Source organism: Stomoxys calcitrans, chromosome 2 (genome assembly GCF_963082655.1).
Source record: "Stomoxys calcitrans chromosome 2, idStoCalc2.1, whole genome shotgun sequence".
NCBI classification, from domain to species: domain Eukaryota; kingdom Metazoa; phylum Arthropoda; class Insecta; order Diptera; family Muscidae; genus Stomoxys; species Stomoxys calcitrans.
The window spans coordinates 90,853,900-90,869,498 of NC_081553.1; the positions used below are offsets into that span (position 1 = coordinate 90,853,900).

At 36.0% G+C, this 15,599-nt stretch overlaps 1 protein-coding gene across 10 annotated transcripts in view; it reads right to left on the minus strand.

Annotated features, from left to right (window-relative positions):
* The window catches only part of LOC106086408 (serine-rich adhesin for platelets), a 378,389-nt gene that overhangs the window by 184,307 nt on the left and 178,483 nt on the right, over nt 1-15,599 (minus strand). For 7 of the 10 annotated variants that reach the window (XM_059364028.1, XM_059364025.1, XM_059364024.1 and 4 more), the window contains one exon: nt 6,028-6,059. The exons of the other annotated variants lie outside the window; for them this stretch is intronic. The gene's annotated coding sequence lies outside the window, so the exon portion shown is untranslated. The remainder of the gene's footprint in view (nt 1-6,027; nt 6,060-15,599) is intronic. 10 annotated transcript variants of the gene reach the window in all.

Here is a 15,599-nt window from a genome sequence, read left to right on the forward strand (position 1 = left end):
TCTTGCCGTTCGGAATTCCTCATGAAGTTCAGGCGCTTTAAAACGTTTCCACTTAAGGTAGACTAGGTTTCTGTTACGAATAAAATTCTTTATAGTGGAATTAAACCAAGGCTTAGTATCCGATTTCTTCATCTTATTCCGAACGGGGACTGTTGCATCCTAGCTACATCCAATGTTATCTTGAAGAAAGTTACATTACTCATCGACAGATATAAGATCATATATCCCATTCCAATAGGCTTCCTGAATCCTTTCATCTAAGACAGAATTGTCAAAATATTTGAAGTCGCGATACGAAAACTTGTCCACTATCATTGATACAGTGAAATTGTAAGCCAAATAAATCAAATCATGTTTTGAGAAACAAGGGGCAGTTATTTGATCATAGAGCGAAATATTAGAAGTATTATTCACAAAGAACATATCCAAAGGGATATTAACAGTTGACGAAAAATGAGTGGGGTTTCTGGAATTGGAAGAGGAGAGATCCAGTGCCAACATATTGTTCGTCAATTTGGAATCTACAATAATCTTGGAACAAAGAGAGGTAATAAAATAGAAATAAAAGGGGAAATATTTTGCAAAAAAACTAATTGGGAATGTAACATTTTCATCGAAAATAAAATGTTAGACAGTTGAACAGAAATGATGAAGATCGAAATATTAGAAGTATTATTCACAAAGAACATATCCAAAAGGATATTAAAAGTTGACGAAAAATGAGTGGGGTTTCTGGAATTGGAAGAGGAGAGATCAAGGTGAACAAATTGTCCATCCATTTGGAATCTACAATAATATTGGAATTAAAGTCCCCAGCCATAATAACATCGTTATATCCCAATGTTATGATCTCTAAGACGCTATGCATTTTATTCAAATCAATTGTATTGTTTGGCCGATAGATATGTATGGCAACACCACCCCTACGACGTTCTTTATCAGATCTGACTACAGCATATTCGTCCAAGTTTATCAAGCTATCTGGTATTGCAGTGTGTAACAAAGTCTATGAGAGACATATTATAACAATTTTACTGGTCTGTTAAATCATATTTTGCTAGACACACTCTTCCCCTTTTAAAACTCCACAAATAAATTACTCCACCATCTATTGTATTATTTTCACTTTAAATGCGTTTCAGTTTAACTGTCAATGAACTTTTCCATATACTGACACATAAAACACAATCCATCTTTTCATTCATTTCATATATGGAAGGATATGACATTACTATCCAAATCGTCCTCTCATCGCCGGCAGCATTTAATATATTTGTTATTGACAGTATAATACTCTCGCATTGGAAAGGTATTTGATTGAATATTGAGAGCTGCTAGCTTGTGTCTACTAAAAATAGACAGTTTGTTAAGTTATACCAGTATATACAAGCAGACAAAAGAGTTGGTAGCAAATAAGGTGGAGTACAAAAAGCAATACCAATTGTGTATGATATTTCGGTTGAAATAATTACAACTTCAACAAAATCATTAAAAAGAACAATAATCTTATTCAACTCTTCCATTCCCTTTATTAAACTGTGAAACTAAATTTGAAATTATTCTATAAGATTTGCTTCCTTTACACTTCCTACATTTTGCAAGGAAATTTTTCCTGCGCTTTACAACCATAGTCATCTACCTATCCTAATGTCCATATTCATAAAACTTTTGTAGGTTTATTGTAGACATGTCAATATATGTTGAATGATTCTACCTGTATTTGTTTTGTTTTTTGATGGAATACATACAGTGGCACAGATATATCTACAATACATACCTTTTCATAACTACCAGTATTATAAACTGGCTTTGAGGTAGTTAAGATAAAATTCTTCCCTAAAAATGTTAACTAATTATAATGCTGGAAACAATTCTAAACAAGTTTAGCAGCAATAGACGTCTTACAACAACATTCGCTTTAAAAACGTGGGGTATGTAGACTTTTCTGTCCCACTGTATAACATTGTTGTTCTCATACAAGCTATTCGATATACAACTTTATCATTACACCCATTTTTTGGTCTTTGTTTTCCAGCTACATCAACAATGAGAGTTAATAAAATAGAAACAAAAGAGGAAATATTTCTCAAAAAAAAAAAAAAAAAAAAAACAGTTGGAAATGTAACATTTTCATCGAAAATAAAATGTTAGACAGTTGAACAGAAATGATGAAGAAAATTGGCCGGAAGTATATATTCACATTTGTATTTCGTGGGGTATAACAGAGAATCATGTGAAGCGAATTTTTTTTTATCAGATTCGTACTCTACTCCCAAAGACCCTATCATTTTAGTTCCATATTGTTCCAATCGGCCTACTTGTTGGTTTGGGTGGGCCATTCCCCAATCTTGCTTGACCTCAATTTTGTTGAGAAATTCCATATAGGTGCAAACAAACTTTCTGATAAATTGGTGAACCAATTTTAGACATGCTGCATTTTGAAAATTTATGTAAGGGGGAGGGTCCTATCCCCCTCAAATATCATACAATGAAGTTTCCTATTTCATCTGTTTTCGCGGGGAAAAATCCTTTCAGTCGGGTTTTCAGTCTAAATATAAAGCCAAATAAACTAAAATCGTGCTAAGTTCGCCCGAACATAATCTTGGATACCCACTACCAAGGGTTCCCCCAAAATGTAGTATTAAAAAAAAATTTGTTTTTTTTTTATTTATAACCAAGAAAGTTTGCATGTTATTAGAGCAAAATGTGTTTTGTTTGGTCCACCTATGGTGCCAAATGAATGCCAATGAAACCTAACCTCCTTTACGTAAAAGAAAGTGTCGTGGTTTATTCGTTTGCTAAAAAAACGGTGATATGGACTGGAGATTTCCGAAAATCTTCAAAGTCACTGAATTGCCAAACCCATACTCGGCTCAATTGTTACCCCTCAAAACATTTTGCAGCGATGAGTCTAAACCAACTAACTTGGGTGTTTATGGTTAGAAGCCATAAATTGTCGAGCGTATTTTTTGCCTCTGAACAACTAACGGATACAGCGGAAACATAACAAGCTAATTTCCTCACTTATGAGATATGAAAAAAAAACGTTGGACTCTGCTTAAGGTTATGTACGATAATTTTCGACATGGATTGCAAAATTGCAAATTTTGCCCATGAACAATCCACTAAGAAACAGGGGCAAACTTCTCACATATCAATGAGTGCAGTCCGATTCAAGTTAAAGCTCAATGATAAGGGACCTCCTTTTTATAGCCGAGTCCGAACGGCGAGCCGCAGTGCGACACCTCTTTGGAGAGAAGTTTTACATGGCATAGTACCTCACAAATGTCGCCAGCATTAGGAGGGGAAAACCACCGCTGAAATTTTTTTCCGATGATCTCGCCAGGATTCGAACCCAGGCGTTCAGCGTCATAGGCGGACATGCTAACCTCTGCGCTACGGTGGCCTCCAACATGGATTACGTTTATAAAATTCTCTTGACGATTCATTGAACATCTCATATGACTAGGTAAGGTTAGGCTGAAGGGCACGCCACTACTTCACTCGAAGACCTTTGGCCAATCCCATGGCAGACGTTTGCAAGTACTAGATTGACCCGATAGAGTCCTTCATCCGCAAGGGCTGCCGCCTCAGTGTAAGTGTTCGTCCTTTTATTCGTCGTGGGAGAGGCACATCCTGGATTGGCTTCTCCTCATGCTGCTGGTCCATGCCGTGATTGAGAAGAACCTCGGCCCTGGTTCTTCTATGTTCGGTTTGCCGGACCCGCCTACATCATCGGTCGGTGTGGTGTAACCGGCGCAGTGTTATGTGACTCCCCCGACCTCTCCCGTGTGGCAATATACGCGCAACAGTACCACCCTTAAGCTGATCAACCTCTGCAGCCTGCACTGTTGTCACGAATACAATTCTAGGTAAGAATCGCATAAGGAGTGGAGGTGGGGCATTGGCCGTCGTGGTGCACCATTCCGTGCAGTATAGAACCGTCTCGCCTGCACCTCACGCTAGTGACCCCTTCATGGGGATAGCAATCAAGTCTGGTACTGCCGAGATAGAGGTATACGTACCGCCGGTGGGTAGTTGTGTCCCAATTAATGGTCAATTATACAGGCCCGACATTATTGGCCTATAGTCTGGGTAGGATCGTCTGGTTCTAGAAGACTTTAATGCTCATCACACTTCCCGGCATTCTTCACGAGGTAACGACGGGCAGGGGTCATAGTTTTGGCATAGCAGATTGAAGAATTCAAGTTTACGAGAAGGTGCAGCAGCCCGCCAGACATTTCCATTGTATCCCATGATCTCCTGAGTGACGAACCCAGGGAAGCCGTCATTTCTTTGGGATCAGGTTACCTTTATTTTTGATTTTTGCCTTTAAAAGCAAAACGCAAAGTTTAATTTATTAACCAACCATTTAAAATAAAAAATCCTTAATACTAAGGAAAATATTTTTCACCAACGGGAATGTTTCCTTAAAATGTTGAAAAACTGATCATCTTTAAATAAAGTTTGCTAATCTTTGGCACGAGTCTTTGAAATTTGGATAGAAACTCGAAATGTCCATTAAAATCATTCAGCTTCCTCCTTTTGGTGAAAAGGACCATTTCAGACTGCCTGGGATTTATGCCAAACCCGTTGTTGGCCACCGCCCATACGGACAGCTTCCTCAAAGCTCCCTAAAGGAGGCACGTAATAGAAGAGAGGAAACGGCCACGCACCATGATGACGTTTTTTCGCGTACGCTGAATCCCATTGATTGCCAAAAGCCACAATATAGGAGATAAAACCCCTAATTTGCGAAGTTCCTCTGGTTACAATCTTCTTCATCGAGCCCTCTGTCAGTGATGCGTTGATAATCCGGCCTTTCAGCATCGTATCAACCAAATTAACCAAAATAGGTGGCACCGTTTGTTCCACTAGTCGAAAGTTCTTTTGTGCTCCTTCAGCCACCACTGGCACCCAGTTTCGAAATGCCTTTCTTACTTTGTCTCTTCGCTGCAGTTTTGTTCTTCCCCTTTTACGTATTCCATTATGGTCGCCTTTTAGCTGGAGCTTCTTCAATGATTCTGACAACATGATGTAACCTTTAACACCATTTACTGCTAGACCCAAATGCCTGATTCTCTTTCGATTCTTTCTAACTGCAGTTACTACTACCGGTAATCGACCGATGTTATCGATGTTGTCGGCATAGGCGAGCAGCATATGTTCTCTTGTGAGTAGTGTGCCATATCTATTCACATCTCCCTCACATTTGATGTTGCGAGTTACTTGCTTTAAGATCGGACGCCCGCTTCCAATATTTAAAAAGAGATAATGCAAAGCCACTCTTCATTGAGATTGTCCTCTCGAAAACGCTGATTGCCCGTGGCTGCATTTGCGGTATCTTTCAGCTCAGCTTCCCTTGATAACGAAGAATACCACACAAGTCGGAGCTTAAAGTTCCAGCCCGTGTGGTGCTCACACTTATCCGGTGTTGACTTAGTATAATTTAGCGATACAAGAATGCTTAATCACACTTGTGCAACTTCAGTTGCCTATCTCCCAAATACTTAATATTGACGATCAGTTGCTCATAGTATTGACCAAATTTCCCTTTTCTTTATAAACAGTCCAATTTCAGGGTTTATGGTCATACTACTTGCTCGGGCTGTCTTATTAGTTGTTTTCTTCAAGACGTTATACAATATTACTTCGTAGCAGATGTATTCAAATATCTTTGAAGTTTAAATTCTCAACCAGAGTTGTGATGAGAATCCTAACGTGATGTATCTGTGTTACTCTACCACTTATTACTTCAAGGAACTCACAGTGTTTCCTTCCATTCCTTATGATATGAGATTTTCAGAATTTGAATGACCAGTGCACCTGATACTAATCTATGAATAGAAATAGTGTGTCTATCCGCACAATATTAAAAGATTCCTTCAATGATTCATCTATCTCCTCCACTTCCTCTTATTAATAATTATTTAATACTATAGTTATTTTTGTTCAAATTAATCTTTACAGCTTTAAAGCTTCTGTCTCAATTGAAATTGTTTAAAGTTTTTTACAGTCCTGTTTTACCTGTTGTGTTGTACAGCCAATTATGTACTGACCTGAAATTATAAACGAAAAAAATGTTAATTGTCTTTTATTAAGAATTGTATTCCTATTATTTAACGATAATAATCTAAAAAAAGGAAAGAAAATATTTCTCATGAAATATCCCACATATGTATTGCTATCCCTTATGCTTTTCAGAACTTCCAAACAATCCCCTCGAAATATTCTTATATCTCTTCTCTTTTTTTTTCTTTAAGCTTCTATATTTTATTATTGATTGTAATTTTTCGAAATTTCAATCACCCACAACTGAATTGTGCATAACTGTTCTCTCTTTCTCCGAATTGCACCCCTCAAATGGCCAACTCTCGAACTAAAGCGACAATAAAGTGCAAAAGAGAGTCAGAGTAAATAAATTCATTTTTCAATTTTCAGTTATTTATGTTGGATTTATTTATGGTCGTTTACCAAAAAACACCAACAACTTGCGAATAACAGCCAAGTATCCCCGCAAATTGTTCTCCCTCCTTCTTCCTAACCCACACACACACACACACACATACAATCGGAAATGGAAACATTGAAATGAAGCATTTTGGGGGTATCTTCAGTGTGTTATGTGTAAACATTGATTGGATAAAAAACATCAGCAGTCGCAACAGCAGCAAGCAGGCGGCGGAAAAGTGGCGGAAGGTTGTAGTGCCAAGCGTATATAGAGCATGCCATTGTGTCCTTCTGTAGGCGAATAAATGAATGAACGAATGCAAATTTAGATGTGTATGTTTTGGTCCTGTGCGACTTTAATAGAGTTGCCAAAAGAAAAGATTTTTTTTTTATTTTTCTACCCTGCACCACCACTGTGGTATAGGGTTTTATAACCCAGTGCATTTGTTTATAACGCTCGGAAGAAAGAGCGAGACCCATTGTCAAGTATACCCATCGACTCAAAATCCCTTTCTGATTCGATTTAGCTATGTCCGTCAATCTGTCCAGTTAATTTGTGTACAAAGTACAGTTCGCAATTTTCGTCCAATCGTCTTCAAAATTGTACTGCCATCTTTTTTAGCCAAGCGACGAAGCCCATTGAAATTTGAAAAAATCGGTTTAGATTCGAATATAGCTCTCATATATTTGTAAGCTATTTGTGGCCATTTGTTAACCGATTCTATCGAAATTTGGCAAGAGGGATTTTCTTGTAAATCTCGAAATTACTGGTGAAATTCATAGAAATCGGTTCAGATTTAGGTATAGCTCCCATATATATTTTCGTCCGATTTTGAGAAATATTGCTGTGATCATTTATAAACAGATTTTCTAGAAATTTGGCAGAAAAGATTTTCTAATGACTCTCGACTGTGCTAGTGAATTTCATAAAAATCGGTTTAGATTTAGATATAGCTCCCATATATCTAATCGTCCGATTTTAAGAAATATTGTAGTAATGTTATCACTTGTCAGCCGTAGTTATTACAGTTTGAATATATTTGCTCGAAATTTGATACGGATTGTTTAAAAACCCATCTGAAGACATACGGCGAAGTCTATCAAATTTGGTTCAGAGTTGGATATAGCCCCTTCTTTATACTTACAGGGTACGTGTAGGGTATAACACATTCGGCACAGCCCGACTTTTGCCTTCCCTCCCTGGCTTCAACCTTATTTGTACATAACAAGGAATGGAGAAAATTGCAAGCCAAGTTGCAAAAAAAAATGTCCCTTCCACATGGAAAAGGATACTAAAACTTCCTTTCCGTAAGGGAAAGGGTTCTAAAACTCCCTTCTGCAAAGGCCCGGCTAATAAAACTTACTTTCCGTAAGTGAAAGAGTTCTAAAATTTCCTTTCCGCAAGAGCACGGGTACTAAAATGTCCCTTTCCGCAAAGGAAAGTGTACTAAAATTTCTTTTCCCAAGAGAAAGTGTATTAAAACAACCAATTCTTAAAGGAAAGGGTAGAAAGACTACCACATCTCAAGGGAAAGGGTACCAGGACTACCCTTTCCCAAAAGAAATGGTACTAAAACTACCCTTTCTCAAGAGCAAGGGTACTAAAGCTATCCTTTCCCAAGAGAAAGGGTACTAATACTACCCTTTCCCCAGAGAAAGGGAACTTAAACTATCCTTTCCGAAAAGAAAGGGTACTAAAACTACTCTTTCCCAAGGGAAAGGGTACTAAATCTACCATTTTTCCGGTCAAAGGGTCCTAAAACTACCATTTTCCAAGGAAAGGATACTGAAACAACCCTGTTGCACGAGAAAGACTACTAAAACTACCCTTTCGTTTGGGAAAGGGTGCTAAAATTACTCTTTCCCTTGGAAAATGGTACTAAAATTAACCCTTCCCTTGAGAAGGGGTACTAAAACTATTCTTTCCTTTGGGAAAGATTACTGAAACTACCTTTTCCCTGGGGAAGGGTACTAAAACTACCTTTTCCCTGTGGAAGGGTACTAAAACCACACTTTCCTTTGGGAGAGGGTACTAAAACTGCCGTTTCCCTTAGGAAAGTGTACTAAAACTGCCCTTCTGCAAGGGAAAGGGTATTGAAACAACCTTTTTCCAAAGTAAAGGGTACTAAAACTACCCTTTCAAAAGAGAAACTACCCTTTCCAAAGAGGAAGTGTACTAAAACTAGTCTTTCAAAAGAGAGGGGGTACAAAATCTATCTTTTCCCTTGGGAAAGGGTACTAATACTACCCTTTCCCAAGACAAAGTGTACCCACACTACCCTTCCCCAAGAGAAAGGGTACTAAAACTACTCTTGCCCAAGAGAAAGGGTATTAAAAGTACCCTTTCCCATGGGAAAAGGTATTAAAAGGGTATTAAAACTGGCATTTCCCTTGGGAAAGGGTTCTAAAACTTTTCTTTCCATCATAAAACTATCATTTTTCAAGTCAAACGGTCTTACAACTACCCTTTTCCATATGAAAGGGTACTAAAACAACCCTGTTCCACTGGATAGGGTACCAAAACTACCCTTTCCTTTGGGGAAGGATACTAAAACTACCCTTTCGCTTGGGAAAGGGTACTGAAATTAACCTTTCCCTTGTGAAAGGGTACTAAAACTACCTCTTCCCTTGGGAAAAGGTATTAAAACTGCCGTTTCCCTTAGGAAAGTGTACTAAAACTGCCCCTCTGCAAGGGAAAAGCTGCTAATACATCCTTTTTCCAAGGGAAAGGGTACTGAAACTCAATGAAAAAGAGTACTAAATCTACCCTTTACCAAGGGAAGGTGTAGAAAAACTACCCTTTACCTAGGGAAAGTGCTAGAACTTCACGTTCTTCAGGAAAATTGTAATAGAACTACTCTTTCCCAAAGGAAAAGGTACTAAAACTACTCTTTCTCAAGGGAAAGGGTACTAAAACTACCCGTTTTCAAGGGAAAGGGTATTAAAACTACACTATTCCACTGGAAAGGTTACTAAAACTTCCTTTTCCCTTGAGAAATGGTTTTTAAACTACACTTTTCCAAGGCAAAGTGTACTAAAACTACCATTTACCAGGAAAAAAGGCACTTAAACTACCCTTTTCGTGGGAAAGGGTACTAAAATTATTTTTTTCTTAGGAAAAGTGTACTAAAGCTATCCTTTCCCTAGGAAAAGGGTACTAAAAGTACCCTTTCTCTTTGCAAAGGGTACTAAAACTACCCTTTTTCTATGGTAAAGGTAGTAAAACTACCCTTTCTCTTTGGAAAGGGTACTAATACTACACTTTTTCAAGGGAAAGGATACAAAAACTAACTTTTTCAATGAATAGGCTACTAAATCTACCCTTTACCAAGGAATGGTGAAGTAAAACTACCCTCTACTAAGGGAATGGGTACTAGAAGTACTCTTTTCCAAGGGAAAATGTACTGCAACTACCCTTTACCTAGGGAAAGTGCTAGAACTGCGCTTTCCTCAGGAAATTTGTACAATAGTGGAACTACTCTTTCCCAAAGGTAAAGGTACTAAAACTACATTTTTACATGGGAAAGGGTTCTAAAACTACCCGTTTTCAAGGGAATGGGTATTAAAACTACACTTTTCCACTTGAAATGTTTCTAAAATTACCTTTTCGCTTGGGAAATGGTTTTTAAACTACCCTTTTCCAAGGCAAATTGTACTAAAACTACCATTTACCAGGAAAAAGACACTTAAACTACCCTTTCTCGAGGGAATGGGTACTAAATCTAAATTTTCCTTGGAGAAAGTGTGCTAAAACTACCCTCTCCGTTGGGAAAGGCTACTAACATTCTTTTTTTATAGGAAAAGTGTACTAAAACTATCCTTTCCCTAGTAAAAGGGTACTAAAAGTACCCCATCTCTTTGGAAAGGGTACTAAGAGTACCCCATCTCTTTGGAAAGGGTACTAAAACTACCCTTTCTCTTTGGAAAGGGTAGTAAAACTACCCTTTCTCCTTGGAAAGGGTACTAAAACTACCCGTTTCCGAGGGAAATGATACGAAAACTACCTTTTTCAATGAAAAGAGTACTAAATCTACCCATCACCGAGGAAAGGTGTACTAAAACTACTCTTTCCCAAGGAAAATGGTACTTATACTACCCTTTATTAGGGCAAAGGGTATATAAGCGACACTTTCCCTTGGGGAAAAACCTTTTCTCATGGGAAAAAATACTAAAACAAAGAAAATAGTTCTTAAACTACCCTTTTCCAAGGGAAAGGGTACTTAAAATACCCTTTTCCAAGGGAAGAGTAAACTACATTTTCTGAGTTAGAGGGCACTTAAACCACCCTTTTCGGGAAAAGTGTACTTAAAATACCCTTTTCTAAGGGAAAGGGTACTTTTCTAAGGTAAAAGGGCACTTAAACTACCCTTGTCCGGTGTACTTAAAATACCCTTTTCCTGGAAAGTGTACTTCAAATACCCTTTTCTATGGGAAGGGGTACTTAAAATACCCTTTTTAAGGTAAAGCTTACTTTAACTACCCTTTCCCAAGGGAAAGCCATACAGAATTTAATTCCCATATAGAAAAAACTTAAATCACTTAAAAACATTTACAACGGCAACTTTGTTTGCTTCCTAACTGAATTCTACAATTCATTTATCTCCTTGTTTGAACTTATTTATTGTCTTTTGGTATGTATAAGTGTTTGTGGGTGTGTGTTTGTTTGTATGTATAGATGTTGTTGGCTGAATTTGTTAGCATTTCAAATGCTACGTGTCTGGATTTGGATATTTGTTTACGAAAACGGTTTGAAAAAAGAAAACATTTGGCTTTTACTCATCTCTTGGCTGGTCTGTCTCATCTCTGGGGTATATTTTTGGTCAATTATACTCGACTTGACTCTACCCTCTCAGCAAAACAAAAAGTTGTTGGGGACATTTTACAAATAAACACTTACTGGCACAAACACATTTATGCCATACTTGGGGGACATTTTATGGATTTCTATATATTGTCTTGTTGAATTGTTGTTTTATTGGAGTTGTTGCTGTACATTTTAGTGTAGTGTCTCTTGTGGTATTTGTCCTTCCTTATGAGGGTTGGGTGGCAAAATGTCAACCTGTCAGTTTTCAATTGAATTTAAATTAACTTATTTACTTAGCTTGGTCAAGCCTATAACAATGGATTTATTTCTTTTCTTTTTTTTATTTTTTTTATTATCTTTATTCCTGATAAATGTTATTAGGAAAAGTTTTGTGAGTTCTAGGGCAATTGACCAATTTATATGTGACAGTTTTGTGTTGTGTCTTTCTAGGAATCTATGAAAAGGAAGCTATAAAAATAATTTAAGATTTTTGGATAAGCAAAAGGAATCCTTGGAATAAATATGTTGTTATTCTGAAGTAATTTGTTGACTATTTATTTAAGGATTATTTTAAGAAAACAAACTTAGATTTCTTAGAACTGCCATGGGTTTCCCCTTCATTAACTAAGGATTTTAAAAAAAAAATTTCTCATAAATGGCTTCCCTCCGTTGATTTTTTGCACCTCTAGTACCAGTACTTTTCCCTTATCCCTTCGTCCTTGATGCAGGTATTTTAAAATTCCTTTAATATTGCTTAGTTCATATATTTCGCTTCCTATGATGCCAAAGTAAGTTACAGGGATGGTTTTGTTGCCTGCTCTTCATATTATTGTAAAATGCCAAATATTTCCGTCACAGTTTTTCACCCTTTTTCCATTACTGCAAATATGGCGTGTGGTTTAATTAGTACAGATTTTTGCCAATGAAATAACTGACATAGCGAAATATCTTTTCGCACAAATTTGTAATATTTGAATTTTAACAGAGTTGCCATTTTAGAGGATTTAAAAACATATAGAAAGGGGAAGAGAAATTATTTTAAAAATAGAACACATAGCAAAATGCTCTGTTCTAGCAACTATCGTGCGTGTATATGTGTTCACTAACACAGGTTTACTTTAATAAACTTTGAAATTTGATTTATTATATTTCAAATTTTTCTAAAAGGCCCATATGAAAGCATAAAGTAAGGGCAACACTGATTTCTCTCGTTGATAATGACTTTGTAGATGTCTCATCAAAATGATGGCGAACGATTGTTTGGCTGCTGATGATGTCGTCGTTATTGCGACTAAGAATGTGGTGAACTGACAAAGTATTTCAGTAATTTTTGGGGGTGGATATTTTGAGCTAATTAGTTTATGAAGGAGGCTTTTGAAAATCACTGACGGAAGCTGTATAGGTTCAAATATATTTGCACACTCACAAAATTTTGGAGGGTTGGTGTTTGAGTGACTGACTGTATTGCCTGTGTAATGAAAATAAAGTCTTTTATATATAAAACTAAAATGTCATATTTGTTTTTAATTAAACTTTTTGGAAATTAACGAAAATTTGTCACCATATTATTCCTACAGAAAATTTTCCTCGCTTTCAATCATATGTAAAAATTAAACAAGTAAAAAGGCGTTTGGATACCCACCACCTCGGGTATATATGTATACCACCTATCGTCAAAGTCCGGTAAAAAATGCATACCTTGTGCCCCATAGCAGCTATATCGAAATATGTTCCGATATGGACCAAATAAGTCTTTTAAGTAGCTCTACCTAAAAATAAACCGATCTGAACCATATACGAAACGGATGTCGAAAAGCCTAACATAAGTCACTGTGTCAAATTTTAGTGAAATCCGATTATAAATGCGCCTTTTATTGGGACAAGACTTTTAATCGAGATATCGGTCTATATGGCAGCTATATTCAAATCTGGGCCGATCTGGGCCAAATTGAAGAAGGATGTCGAGGGGTTTAACTTAACTCATTGTCCCAAATTTCAGCGACATCGGACAATAAATGCGCCTTTTATGGGCCCAAAACCTTAAATCGAGAGATCGGCATATATGGCAGCTATATTCAAATCTGGACTGATCTGGGCCATATTCCACGAAGATGTCAAGGGGCCTAACACAACTCACTGTCCGAAATTTCGGCAACATAGGACAATAAATGCGCCTTTTATGGGCCCAAAACCTTAAATTGAGAGATCGGTCTATATGGCTGCTATATCCAAATCTGGACCGATCTGTGCCATTTTGCAGAAATATGTCGAGGGGCTTAACTTAGCTCACTGTCCCAAATTTCGGCGACATTGGACAATAAATGCGCCTTTTATGGGCCCAAAACGTTAAATCGAGAGATCGGTCTATATGGCTGTTATATCCAAATCTGGACCGATCTGTGCCATTTTGCAGAAATATGTCGAGGGGCTTAACTTAGCTCACTGTCCCAAATTTCGGCGACATTGGACAATAAATGCGCCTTTTATGGGCCCAAAACGTTAAATCGAGAGATCGGTCTATATGGCAGCTATATACAAATCGGGACCGATCTGCGCCAAATCAAAGAAAGATGTCGAAGGGCCTAACACAACTCACTGTCCCAATTTTCAGCAGAATTGGATAATAAATATAGCTTTTATAGGCCTGAGACCCTAAATCGGCGGATCGGTATATATGGGGGCTATATCAAGATATAGTCCGATATAGCCCATCTTTGAACTTAATCTGCTTATGGACAAAGAAGAATCTGTGCAAAATTTCAGCACAATATCTCTATTTTTAAAGACTGTAGCATGATTTCAACTGACAGACGGACGGACATGTCTAGATCGTCTTAGATTTTTACGCTGATCAAGAATATCTATACTTTATAGGGTTGGAAATAGATATTTCGATATGTTTCAAGCGGAATGACAAAATTAATGTCATTATATTAATGTCATATATATACCCCCATCCTTCGGTGGTGGGTATATATATTTTACCTAAAGGCAAAATTTCTATGAAATTTTACCTAAAGACAAAATTTCTATGAAATTTTACCTAAAGACAAAATTTTATTTTTTTTTTAATGTTACCTAAAGACAAAATTTTTATGAAATTTTACCTAAAGACAAAATTTCTATGAAATTTTACCTGAAGACAAAATTTCTATGAAATTTTACCTAAAGACAAAATTTCTATGAAATTTTACCTAAAGACAAAATTTCTATGAAATTTTACCTAAAGACAAAATTTCTATGAAATTTTACCTAAAGACAAAATTTCTATGAAATTTTACCTAAAGACAAAATTTCTATGAAATTGTACCTAAAGTCAACATTTCTATGAAATTTTACCTAAAGACAAAATTTCTATGAGATTTTATCTAAAGACAAAATTTCTATGAAATTTTACCTAAAGACAAAATTTCTATGAAATTTTACCTAAAGACAAAATTTCTATGAAATTTTACCTAAAGACAAAATTTCTATAAAATTTTACATAAAGACAAAATTTCTATGAAATTTTACCTAAAGACAAAATTTCTATGAAATTTTACCTAAAGACAAAATTTTAGTGAAATTTTATCTAAAGACAAAATTTCAGTGAAATTTTCTATAAAGACAAAATTTCTATGTAATTTTACCTAAAAACAAAATTTCTATGAAATTTTACCTAAAGACAAAATTTCTATGAAATTTTACCTAAAGACAAAATTTGTATGAAATTTTACCTAAAGGCAAAATTTCTACGAAATTTTACCTAAAGACAACATTTCTATGAAATTTTACCTACACAAAATTTCTATGAAATTTTACCTAAAGACAAAATTTCTATGAAATTTTACCTAAAAATAAAATTTCTATGAAATTTTACCTAAAGACAACATTTCTATGAAATTTTACCTAAAGACAAAATTTTTATGAAATTTTACCTAAAGACAAAATTTCTATGAAATTTTACCTAAAGACAAAATTTCTATAAAATTTTACCTAAAGACAAAATTTCTATGAAATTTTACCTAAAGACAAAATTTCTATGAAATTTTACCTAAAGACAAAATTTTAGTGAAATTTTATCTAAAGACAAAATTTCAGTGAAATTTTCTATAAAGACAAAATTTCTATGAAATTTTACCTAAAGACAAAATTTCTATGTAATTTTACCTAAAAACAAAATTTCTATGAAATTTTACCTAAAGACAAAATTTCTATGAAATTTTACCTAAAGACAAAATTTCTATGAAATTTTACTTAAAGACACAATTTCTATGAAATTTTACTTAAAGACACAATTTCTATGAAGGATGGGAGCAGCTCATTCCATCGCGGTACTATCGAGGCGACGATAGGAAACCTGGAC